The following is a 12,258-nucleotide window of genomic DNA, read 5'->3' on the forward strand; positions in this document are numbered from 1 at the left end:
AAAATATGCTTTGTCCAATAAATCAATATCGTTTATAGAGTTCAAGCTGTTTTTTTGTTGTTTAAGTGTAGTGTTTCGGATATTAATCTTTTATTGTAATAATTACTTTCATAATTTAATATTTGAACGCTATTCCAATTCATAGTATGATTTATGTCAATAATATGTTGAGAAACCACGTTCAAATTCGATTGTTTTATTTCTTTTATGTTCATAAATTCTTATATTAAGTTTGCATTTAGTTTGTCCCACGTATATGAGGCGTCGCAATCATTACACATTATTTTATAAATTTTGACAAGCATATTCCGGTGTATATTCAGTATTTTTGAAAGATTTTTTAATGTGCTGAGAGAGATTCTTAACGTTTGGAAAACCTATGAACTTTTTCTGTGTCGTTCGTATCAAATTTTGATTTGTATTGTAGTTGCAAGTATTGGAGTTATCATATATTATTTTTTTTATCCTTATGTTGATATGTTTGAATATAAATTCTAATGGATACCCATTGTTCAACAATAATTCAATGCAATAATTTATGTTTTTATTGTAATAGGTGAGGTCCGACAAAAGTAATACTCTGTTTGTCAAACTGTAAATTGTGCCTATTTTATGATGGGTTGGGTGGTTTGAGAAACAAGAAAGGTATATTCCTGAAAAAGTGCTCTATGGTACCAGTCAGTGAGAATTCTATTGTTACTTCTGATTAGTTTTATATGTTTAAAAAGCTGATACTATTTTTTTCTAATTCAATGATAAATTTGATTCTATCATGGTATGAGTTGAATAAGCTAGTTTTGTATTTCTGTGATTTCACTGTGTTTGGTCGGACATATAATGTCTACGTATCTATGGTAAAATAATATGTTATTCTTAATTCTGTATAAAACTTTGTTTTCAATGTCCTGGAGAACATATCAGATATTATTGGGGACAGTGGTGAACCCATGGGTGTGCCAAATATCTGTTTATAAATGTTGTTATTAAATTTGGAATAAGTTGAAACCATTATGAATTGTATCATGTTTATAAACTCATTCTGTGGAAATAACCGTTTCATTTTTTATGTAAGTCTAGGGAAATCATCATTTGTGTTTTCCATTTGAAATGTGTCGCTGTGTTTCAACAACACAAATCAACATTTGCTAACTCTGCTTTTGTAGAGAGTTAGGTTATGTGACATTCAGTTTTACTAACGTCGAAAATGTATCTATTTATTTGATCGTATATCTATAAATTCTATTATATTTAGTACTAATAAGAAAGATTATCGTAGAAAATAGATTATATATCTCTCTACACGTAAGTAAAATATATTCAATAAAATATTTTTAATATAATGTTAAATCTTAATTAGTTTATTAATATACAATAATCTAAAATTTTTTATTTTTGTTAGATTCTACATACAATGGAGAAAAGTGAAATATTTATTCTAGCTAAGAACTTAGTTGGTTGCAATTATAAGTTAGTTTTTTATAGCTGAATTTCTTACATTAATTCACTTTCTTTTTAATATTTAAATATATTATCATATCTATTTCATTTGCTCTCTATTCGAAAAAACACTATATATAATATTTAATATCCCAGACAGCACACGATATTTATGATAAAAATTCATAAATAATTATGAATACACATTTTTTCAAATATTATATAAATATTTTGAAAATGTTTTATAAAAACCTTTGTTTAACATATTATTAAAACATAGATTAAATATTTCATATAATATTTATGGTATAAGAATTTAACAAGGCTCTGTAATATAAATATAAATATAAATTGAGAGTGTCAAACAGAGCCTTGTTAAATTCTTAATTAAAAAATTAACTCAAAGGCTCGTAAGATTAAAATCACAGAAAAGGGGGGCTGAGAGCCGAAGCCGTTATTGTGACCAAAAATTTAATACAAGCTATTAAAGGAACATAAACGTTTCTGTCTTATTTAGACCATCTTCAGTATGAAATTAAATCTTAATACAATAGATAAAGACGCATATTAGAACAGAATTCGTAAATGCTACTATCGTTTATTATGTTACTTTACTGTCGCTATATACATATATTAATTACTACATATTTTTAATCGAAAGCAATCAAACTTTATTACTATATTTATATTTTGTGGCAAAATTTATATTAATTATCTTAATTATAAACAAAAAATGTTGCGTAACGTTTATGTTACTTTAATACCTTGTATAATAAGAAATAAAAATCTTTGGCCACAATAACGGCTTCGGCTCTCAGCCCCCTTTTTCTGTGATTTTACTTATAAACATTTTTTACTCATTTTTAACTTTTTATAAATGGCTAATAGAGTTTGAAAAACACAAAAACATCTAATCGACAAAATTTTAAATTAGATTATATCAACCGATTATTTTGATTAAAAAATCGTTGATTATGTCTTTTTAACTCATGATTTCTTACTGAGCATTTATATTTAAAAAAATATAAATTAAAAAATTTGTATCATAATGATTTAATATATTTATAATATTTACCATAATATTTATCGTAAATATTATCTGATATTTATGATAAATATTTATGATCTATTGAATCTAAGACTCCAAAAACATTTATAAAATATTTATAATAAATATTTATAAAATATTAAAATGTTATTAAAATAATATTATCATAAATATTCTATAAATATTTTATAAATATTCTGTGCTGTCTGGGTCCGAACCTATGTTTATATATAACTTTTTTTCTTCTTGTGTCCTGAATTACCTTTAGAAGTATTGTGGGTGATTTTCCAGACACCCTTGTATCTCGCTTTTATATATTGATATACGTCAATACAAGTTCTATTACTTTCTCACTGATATATCTGTTCTTGTCGTGCGTATTATCGCTGATAACAGCAATACATTCTTATGATACGTCTTTATATATCTATATCTATATATAAAGTCTAACTTTCTTATATTATTCTTTGTTGGATCTTCGTATAATACATAATGTAAAAATTCAACAGAAGTGTAAGAAAGTTTTAAACATGTATATGTTCATAAAGAAACGACTTTTAGGTACGTAAAATAAATAAATCATTTTTTCAATTTTATTCTTTGATAAATAACAGCTATTCAGTTTTTGTATAGAAAAATATTGATATTAAAAAACTGTCGCTGTACGTATATTAATTACTACACATATTTTTAATCGAAAGCAATCAAACTTTACTACTATATTTATATTCTGTGGCAAAATTTATATTAATTATAAACAAAAAATGTTGCGTAATTTTATTATTTATGGAAACAATAAATCAGCTGTTGAAGCTGAAAATAATTCGTCGCAAAATAATAAACAACAATAAATTGCACTTTGCTTTGTTACAACATTCTGCTGTTGTAACAGAGAATAAATAAATTATAAAATGTTATTATCTTCTTTCTAAAAAAGGCATGTTATTGGCATTGTCATTTTCCGCGATGTTGATTGGCTATCTCATTCGCGCGCTTGCTTTATTCGTTTGACTTATATTCGCTTCACACTCGTCAAAATAAATAATAAAAATAACATCAATAACCCTTGCTGCGCGAAGCGCGCGCTTGTGTTCTCTATTACATAACAAAAATACAGAAAGTAAAATTATATATCCCTATAAGCGCACGATATTATTTAATATTTAAGCAATATTCGAGGCGTATTTTTAGAATATTTAATATTCTAAAAATACGCCTAGAATATTAAATCATATTATGCGCTTATAGGGATATAATAGAAATTCGGTGGATTAAAATTCCCAGACAGCACACAATATTTATGATAAAGATTCATAAATATTTATGAATATATATTTTTTTCAAATATTATATAAATATTTTGAAAACGTTTTATAAACCTTATTTATTTAACATATTATTAGAACACAGATTAAATATTTCATATATAATAACTAAGATTAAATTACGGCTCTGTAATATATTAAATATAAATCTAAATCGCAAGAAAGGAGGCGTAAAGAGCCATATACGGATGTTGCTGCGTATATTTCCAACGAAACTAAGTTTTCGTTGGAAATAAACCGTGCACAAGGCACGTATTATTCTCGGTATACTACCAAGACTTAAAATTTAAAATAATCTTATACTTGAGATTTAATTTCAAAAAACCCCTTAATCTGTCTACGAAAATAAATAAATAAATGCGAGAGAAAAATATAGATCCGAAATCGCTGAATCGGGAATCGAACCCGAGACCTTTCGCTTGCCGGCGACTGCTTTTCCAACTGATCATATATAATATTTATGGTATGTAAAAATAAATATTTATAGTAATTATTTTGTAAATATTTTTAACTAAATTGTTAGTTTTCATTTACCGCTATGTGACGTATAATAAAAGTTTTTATATAAAACATTTTCAAAATACCATTTATATATTTGAAAAAATATATATTCATAAATATTTATGAATCTTTTATCATAAATATTGTGTGCTGTCTGGGACATAAGGCTGGCAAAAACCGAAATTAATTAAATTAAAAATGTCATAAAATTATTTCTATTTTTGAGCTACATTCTGCAATAGAATATGTCTTTTAACAAATAAATTTACGTATATATATCGATGTGTACGTAAATTTATTTGTTAAACTACTGTCTTGCCTAAATATTATATTTAGTGTATATTATTATATATTCTATTTTAAAATAAATGTCTAATAAGTTACTTATAAACATTTTTTACACGTTTTTAACTTTTATAAATGGCTAATAGAGTTTGGAAAACACAAAAACATCTAATTGACCAAATTTTAGATTAGACTATATCACGGTCTTAAGCGGGGAGCACACACTCTTGCATAAGCGCATATAAGCATAAGAAATTTGATTGGTTGAATTTTTTAGACATATGTTCATAGACCAATCAAGATTCTTATGTTTATGCGCCTATTGCAAAAATGTGTGTTCCCCGCTTTACATACAGAGGTCGCAACTCGGCCGAATTTTGAGTGGTGAAGGCAGAGAGAAAGATGAGAGCGGCCAGGCCGGCGTTTTGGCTGTTACCGTTTTTACGGGACTGCTTGAAGCGCCCCTCGCACCCGTTTTTAATATCGGAACTAACTGCACACCCATTTTCTGGCAGGGTCGATAAAGTTTGTATTTGGTGCGAGTCCGTGCTACGCCCATAATTTTCGTGTTAACACAGTATCACGTATTCATTCTGTATATGTGCGATCTTTTCTCTTTATTTATATATATATATATATATATATATATATGTATTTATATAATTTGTATAAAAACTAAAATATAATTATTAAAATATATATATATATATGTATATGTGTAATGAAATATATAAATCTTATTTTAATTAAAATAAAACAAACGATTAATTGTTCGACCACCTGGATTTTGGAATGTAATTTTTAATATATATTATATTATATTTAATATTTATCGCCGCTTCTATTAATATGAAGTGCAATGTCAACGTGCAATAATGTACAATTATTTAAAGTTTCCATGCCTAATGTATCATGCCGGTATAAAAGAACGTCAAGTAGCATGCGTAGCCGAGCAACTAAGATGACGAGCTGAAATCGTGGACATTTCAAGTTCAAACCCCTGCCTTTTCAGATTTTTTTTTCACTTTTTTCAAATAAGTTATTATGTGTATAAATGTGTAATAATCAATATATCATTATTTGATAATTTTTTTTGTAATGGAACAAAATAAATTATTTTTTAATTCTGCGAGGAATTTAATTATTAATGCAAACGCCCACACATATAATTTAGATATTCAATTTTTTTTAGTTCAAATGTTTCTTGCAATCTGTATACGACAATCAGTCCACTCGCTGTGCCACAGATTGCATCGCATAATACGCTCAGAGTTATAATACGATAGAGATCGCTTTACGCTGTTTTTCCTTGAAATAAATAAATTTTACGTGTTGTGTACGCGTGTTTAGTATATTTGTTTCTTTCATATTAATTTTAACTATAATTAGTTTTTTAATTAAGATTATTTTAGTGTTAGTTGTTTATTTGTTAGTGTCCTGTTTTCTTTAATTTCGCATTTTTTAATTTTCTTTTTTTTTGGTGTTGGTGCTAATTATTATTTTTATTTTACAATGTCGAGTAAACACCGGTTTTACGATAAATGTGTGTATTTAAATTGCACAAATATTAGGACAAAAGATGGAAAAACGTTTATTTCGATTTCCATTACAAACGGGTGCGAGACATGATTTATGGTTACGCAATAGTGGTGAGTTTATAAAATTGATTTACTTATTTATATCAATATATAATATATATTGATATGATATATGAAACAAATATATATATATATATTCTTTGTTTTTTTTAATAAAATATGTCAGATATTATGTATGTTTACGTATGGATTACGTTGAAGTGTTTCTTTGCCGCGTTTTTCTGATCTCGCCGAACGGTTCGCGAATCCTGTGCGAATAAAAAACGATGCGCGTGTGTGTGTGCGTGCGATTGTGATGATCAGTTTCAGTTCGTCTTCAACGCTTGACGAGAGAAGAGGTCCCGAACTGCTGTAAGTTTATAAAAACATATTTTTGTATAACACATTAGAACGATTTTATATTATTTTTTTTGTCTAGAAAACGTTATATTAATAACCGTTATGAAAACGATCTCGACGACGGCGACGATGCCGGTGACGACCGTCGTCGAGATCGTTTTCATAACGGTTATTAATATAACGTTTTCTAGACAAAAAAAATAATATAAAATCGTTCTAATGTGTTATACAAAAATATGTTTTTATAAACTTACAGCAGTTCGGGACCTCTTCTCTCGTCAAGCGTTGAAGACGAACTGAAACTGATCATCACAATCGCACGCACACACACACGCGCATCGTTTTTATTCGCACAGGATTCGCGAACCGTTCGGCGAGATCAGAAAAACGCGGCAAAGAAACACTTCAACGTAATCCATACGTAAACATACATAATATCTGACATATTTTATTAAAAAAAACAAAGAATATATATATATATATTTGTTTCATATATCATATCAATATATATTATATATTGATATAAATAAGTAAATCAATTTTATAAACTCACCACTATTGCGTAACCATAAATCATGGTCTCGCACCCGTTTGTAATGGAAATCGAAATAAACGTTTTCCATCTTTTGTCCTAATATTTGTGCAATTTAAATACACACATTTATCGTAAAACCGGTGTTTTACTCGACATTGTAAAATAAAAATAATAATTAGCACCAACACCAAAAAAAAAAAGAAAATTAAAAAATGCGAAATTAAAGAAAACAGGACACTAACAATAAACAACTAACACTAAAATAATCTTAATTAAAAACTAATTATAGTTAAAATTAATATGAAAGAAACAAATATACTAAACACGCGTACACAACACGTAAAATTTATTTATTTCAAGGAAAAACAGCGTAAAGCGATCTCTATCGTATTATAACTCTGAGCGTATTATGCGATGCAATCTGTGGCACAGCGAGTGGACTGATTGTCGTATACAGATTGCAAGAAACATTTGAACTAAAAAAAATTGAATATCTAAATTATGTGTGTGGGCGTTTGCATTAATAATTAAATTCCTCGCAGAATTAAAAAATAATTTATTTTGTTCCATTACAAAAAAAAATTATCAAATAATGATATATTGATTATTACACATTTATACACATAATAACTTATTTGAAAAAAGTGAAAAAAAATCTGAAAAAGGCAGGGGTTTGAACTTGAAATGTCCACGATTTCAGCTCGTCATCTTAGGGTGCGTTCCGTTATGCACTGCAAGTACTGGCACTATGACGTCATGCAAGTGTACTGTTGACAGCGTTCCTTTTTAATTTTGTGCACTTTGAAGCTACTGCAAAATAGTAAAACGGAACGCACTACAGTACGCTTTCAGCAGACTTTTAACTAACCTTTTCGCTAATAATCATCGAGTGAAAAATTGGTGAAATGGATAATACCATTATTGCATTAATTACATATAATTTAATCGAGAATATATATGATTCGAGTGAGTCATCAAGTGAAAGCGATTTGGAAATGGAATTAATAAATGAAATGAGACGACAAATTAAAATACCTAGAATAAATGTAAAAATTACGTTAAAAATATTGTATCATTATATTCAGATATGGAATTTAAAAGTTAGTTCCATCGTACACATGGAGGTAGCCATCTTGATTACTGCGAGTGCTTTACCTCGCCGGTTGCAGTAATCGCAACAGGAAATAACGTCAAAATTAATGACGTCATATACTCATGATAGTACTTTCGCAGTGCACTGCTATCTATATCGGAACGCTATTGGTAGTACTGTCAGTACTTGCAGTGCATAACGGAACGCACCCTTAGTTTGCTCGGCTACGCATGCTACTTGACGTTCTTTTATACCGGCATGATACATTAGGCATGGAAACTTTAAATTTGAAATTAAATTTCCGGGAAATTTCCTTTTAATTAAAAGAAGCGGGGGATAAATATTAAAAAAAAAATATATATTAAAAAAAACATTCCAAAATCCCTTTTTCGAAAATTTTAAACTTTTTTTTTTTTTTTAATTTTAAAAAAGATTTAAATTTTATTACCATATCCTAATATAATATTTTTAAAAAATTTTAGTTTTTTTTACAAAAAATTTATAAATACAAAAATTATATTAAAAAATATATAAAATAAAGGGGAAAAAATCGCAATATCCCCAAGAATAGTGATAGTTTTAACAAAAAAAGGGGACCCGGACCGCCCCAAAAAACAAATTTAAACGACCCCGCCGAAAAGGGGGGGGCAGAGTTCCGATTTTTAAAAAAAGGGGGGGGGGGGCGCTTCAAAACGTCCCGTAAAAAAAAGGTTTTAAAACCCCAAAAACCCCGGGGGGCCGGGCCGCTCTATTTTTTCCCCCGGGGGGAAAGGGGACCCCGGGAATTAAAGGTTTTTTTAATTTTTTAGTCTGCATTTGGGGATCGCTCTTTTGAGGGAGTTTTTTAAAAACCAGGGAAAAAACTCTCTAAAAAGACTAATCAAGATTATAAGCGGGGGGGCACCACTCTTATAAGCGATAACACAGTTTAAAAAGACAGACGCCCAAAGGGCTGGAGAAGGAGAGACCAGTATTTTTCACTGATTTAGGCCATTTTTAGTATGGTCCCAAAGCATAACTTAAAAAATTTCCCCAAAATAAGGCGTTCTGCTCATGAATCATCCCGGGGGCCCTTACGAGAATCTTTTGTAGCGTTGGGTATTTGGGAAAAAGGAAAGGGGTTTTTTTTTATTTTATAAAAAATAAAAAAAAATAAAAAAAAAAAATTAACCGCCTATTTAAAATTTTTTTTAATAAAATTTTATTTTTTATTCTAAGTCTAAGTCGTTTATTAATTTTTTTTTTTTTTTAAAAATTTTAAATTTAATTTTTTTCTAATCATTTTTAATAGGGGAAAAAACTAAAAGTTTGTTTTAAATGTTAAAATTTTTTGAGAGTCGAATTAAATATTTTTAATAAAATAAAATGTTAAAAAAATTTAAATTTTTTTTAAATTTTTAAATTTTTTGAAAAAATTCCCCAAAAAACCTTTTTCAAAATAGGAAATTTTTTTATCCTTTTAAAAATTTCCCAAATTTAAATATATTTTAAATTTTTAAAATTTTAAAAAAAACAAAATTAAAAAATTTAAAGGCAAAAATTTTTTTAACTAAAAAATTTAATTCTTTTTAAAACGTATACCCGGGGGTAGTATTTTTTCGTACAAAAAAAAGAATAATTAAATTTCTCATAAAAAAATAAAAAAAAATTTAAAAATTTTTAAAATTTTAGATAAAAATAAAACATTTATTAAAAAAAAAAGATTAATAAAAAAAAGTTAAAATATAACAGTTTATATTTATTGAATGGGGTTTTTTAAAAAAGTTTTTAAGCTTGAAAAATTTTACTTCGACGTAAATAGCAAATTTTTTTAATTATTTTACCGGTTTGACTTTTAAAAAAAAGTTTTTTTTTTATTATTAAAAAAAGTTTTAAAAAACTTTTTAAAAAAAAAGATAAATTTTTAAATTAAGGCCATGGTAACGAGAAAACGAAAATTATTTTTTTTTTGGAAAGAAAATTTTAATTTGAAAAATTTTAACAAAATTTTTGACTCTATTTCCCCTTCAGGGCGAAAAAAAAAAATTTATAATTTAAAAAACGATAAAAATAAATAATAAATTTAAAAAAAAATCCCCCAAACAAGTCAAAATAAATTTATGTTTGTTAAAAATTTAAAAAAAAAAAAAATTTTTTTCAATTAATTTAACCATTTAAAAAAGTTCAAAAAGTAAGAACCCAAAATTTTTGCAAAAAGATTCGTCCCCTTTTTTATAAAAAAATTAGAATTTTTAAAAAAAATTGGAAAAGGGGGCTTATTTTTAAATTACCCCCCAAAAAAAACCCCCCTTTTGTTTTTTGCGAAATCCCCGAAATTGGGGAAGTTTGTTATCCTCCCCAAAAATTTAAAATTTTTTTCTGAATTTAAAGAAATTTTTTTTCAAGGGGAAAATAGGATTCCCCCCAAGTGTAGTGAAAAAAAAATTTTTAAAAAAAAAATTTAAATAAATATAAAATATTTAACCCCTTTTTGCTTACAAATTTTTCCGAAATTTAGAGACGATGCTTCAAAATTTTTTTTGGGCTTTAAATTCTTTTTAAATTTTAAATTTTTAAAAAATTTTTTGTTTTTAAATTTTTAAATTTTTCTAATTATTTTTGTACGAGAAAAAAACTTAACGGGATTTTTTAATTTAAAAATTTTTTAAAATTTTTTTTTTAAAAAATTTTTTTTACCTTTTAAATTTTAAATTTTTTTTATTTTAAAATTTTAAAAAATTTTAAAAAAATATAAATTTGGGAAAATTTTTGGGTGAAAAAAAAACCCCCTTATGGGGTGTAAGAAATTTGGAACTCTTTTCTAAAAAAAATTAAAAAAAAATCAAAAAATTTTAATTTTTTAAAAAAATTTTAAATTTTTAAAAATATAATTCGGTTCCCCAAAAAATTTTAAAATTTTTTTTAAAACGTGATATTTTTCTCACATAAAAATGACTAGAATAAAAATTTAAAATTTTTATTAAAAAAATAAAAAATTTAAAGACTTTGACCTTTGATGATAATTAAAAAATGAAAATTTTTTTTAAAAAAAAAACCCAAAAATAGAGGGCAAATTTTTTTAATTTTTTTTTTATTTTTTTATAACATTTTGAGTAAAGTCATCATCCGTTCTCTCGTCTTTCTTTATTTGGAAAATAAAAACGATATATGATACTCGTATGTTCACTTCAACTTCGAGAAACGAAACAAAAGAAATGTGCCCAAATAAGGGTGTCCCGGGAACTAAAGACCAAAGATTTCAAAAGGATTTTGGTCAATTTTGGGGTGATTTTTTCCCCGCGAAAATGTGAAAAAGGGATATTTTTTTCAAATTTCCAATCTTTTTCATTTTTATTTTATAATAAGCTTAAATTAAAATTTTATTAGTAAACTTCACCTGAAATTTTAACTGAAGAAGTAATTTTTGTTTGACTTTTAACCCAAAAAGGGGTTTTTTTCAAAAAAACCATTTTTTCAATCGCTTATAATTTGAAAATATGCTTTTCTAATTTTTTCTAAGGAAAAAATCGTCCCCAAATTGGGCCGAGAATCCGCCCTTTCTGGGCGGGAGTTACCGGACCCCGTATATATTTTAAAAAAAAGGGTTTTTTAGCACGAGAAGCTTTGAGCTTCGCGATAAGTAAAAACAATGCGTATTATTTCATTTCGTTTTTTTGTTTTAAAAGCGCGCTTTATTTTTTCCAATTTTGCGTTTTTATTTTAAAAAGGTCCTCTCTTCAAAAATTTTTTTAAAAATCCTTCCGGGGGCAAAATTCGAAAAATAAATTTTTTTAAATTTTTCTTTTATTTTTAAACCCGGTAATTTAAAATTTTTTTATTTTTTAAAATTATAATTTTTATTGACAATTAATTTTTTCACGACTTTTTCTATCCCCTTTCATTTCGTTTTTCGGTTTTCAGTAAGATTTTTATCGTGTTTTGAAAAAAATTTTATTTTTGAAATTAATTGTGAGTGATTTGAAGAATTTAAATTGTTTGGGGAATTGTTTTATCTCAAAAAAATTTTCGAGATTTTGCGGAAAATTTCGTGTTTTTGGCATTTTTCCCTTCGCGGAGGCGGTTTTTTTGATTTTTGAAGTTTTTTTTTTTTTTTTTAA

The sequence above is a fragment of the Nylanderia fulva genome, unplaced genomic scaffold, assembly GCF_048542155.1.
Source record: "Nylanderia fulva isolate GAGA-0341 unplaced genomic scaffold, ASM4854215v1 Scaffold302, whole genome shotgun sequence".
In the NCBI taxonomy this organism is placed as follows: domain Eukaryota; kingdom Metazoa; phylum Arthropoda; class Insecta; order Hymenoptera; family Formicidae; genus Nylanderia; species Nylanderia fulva.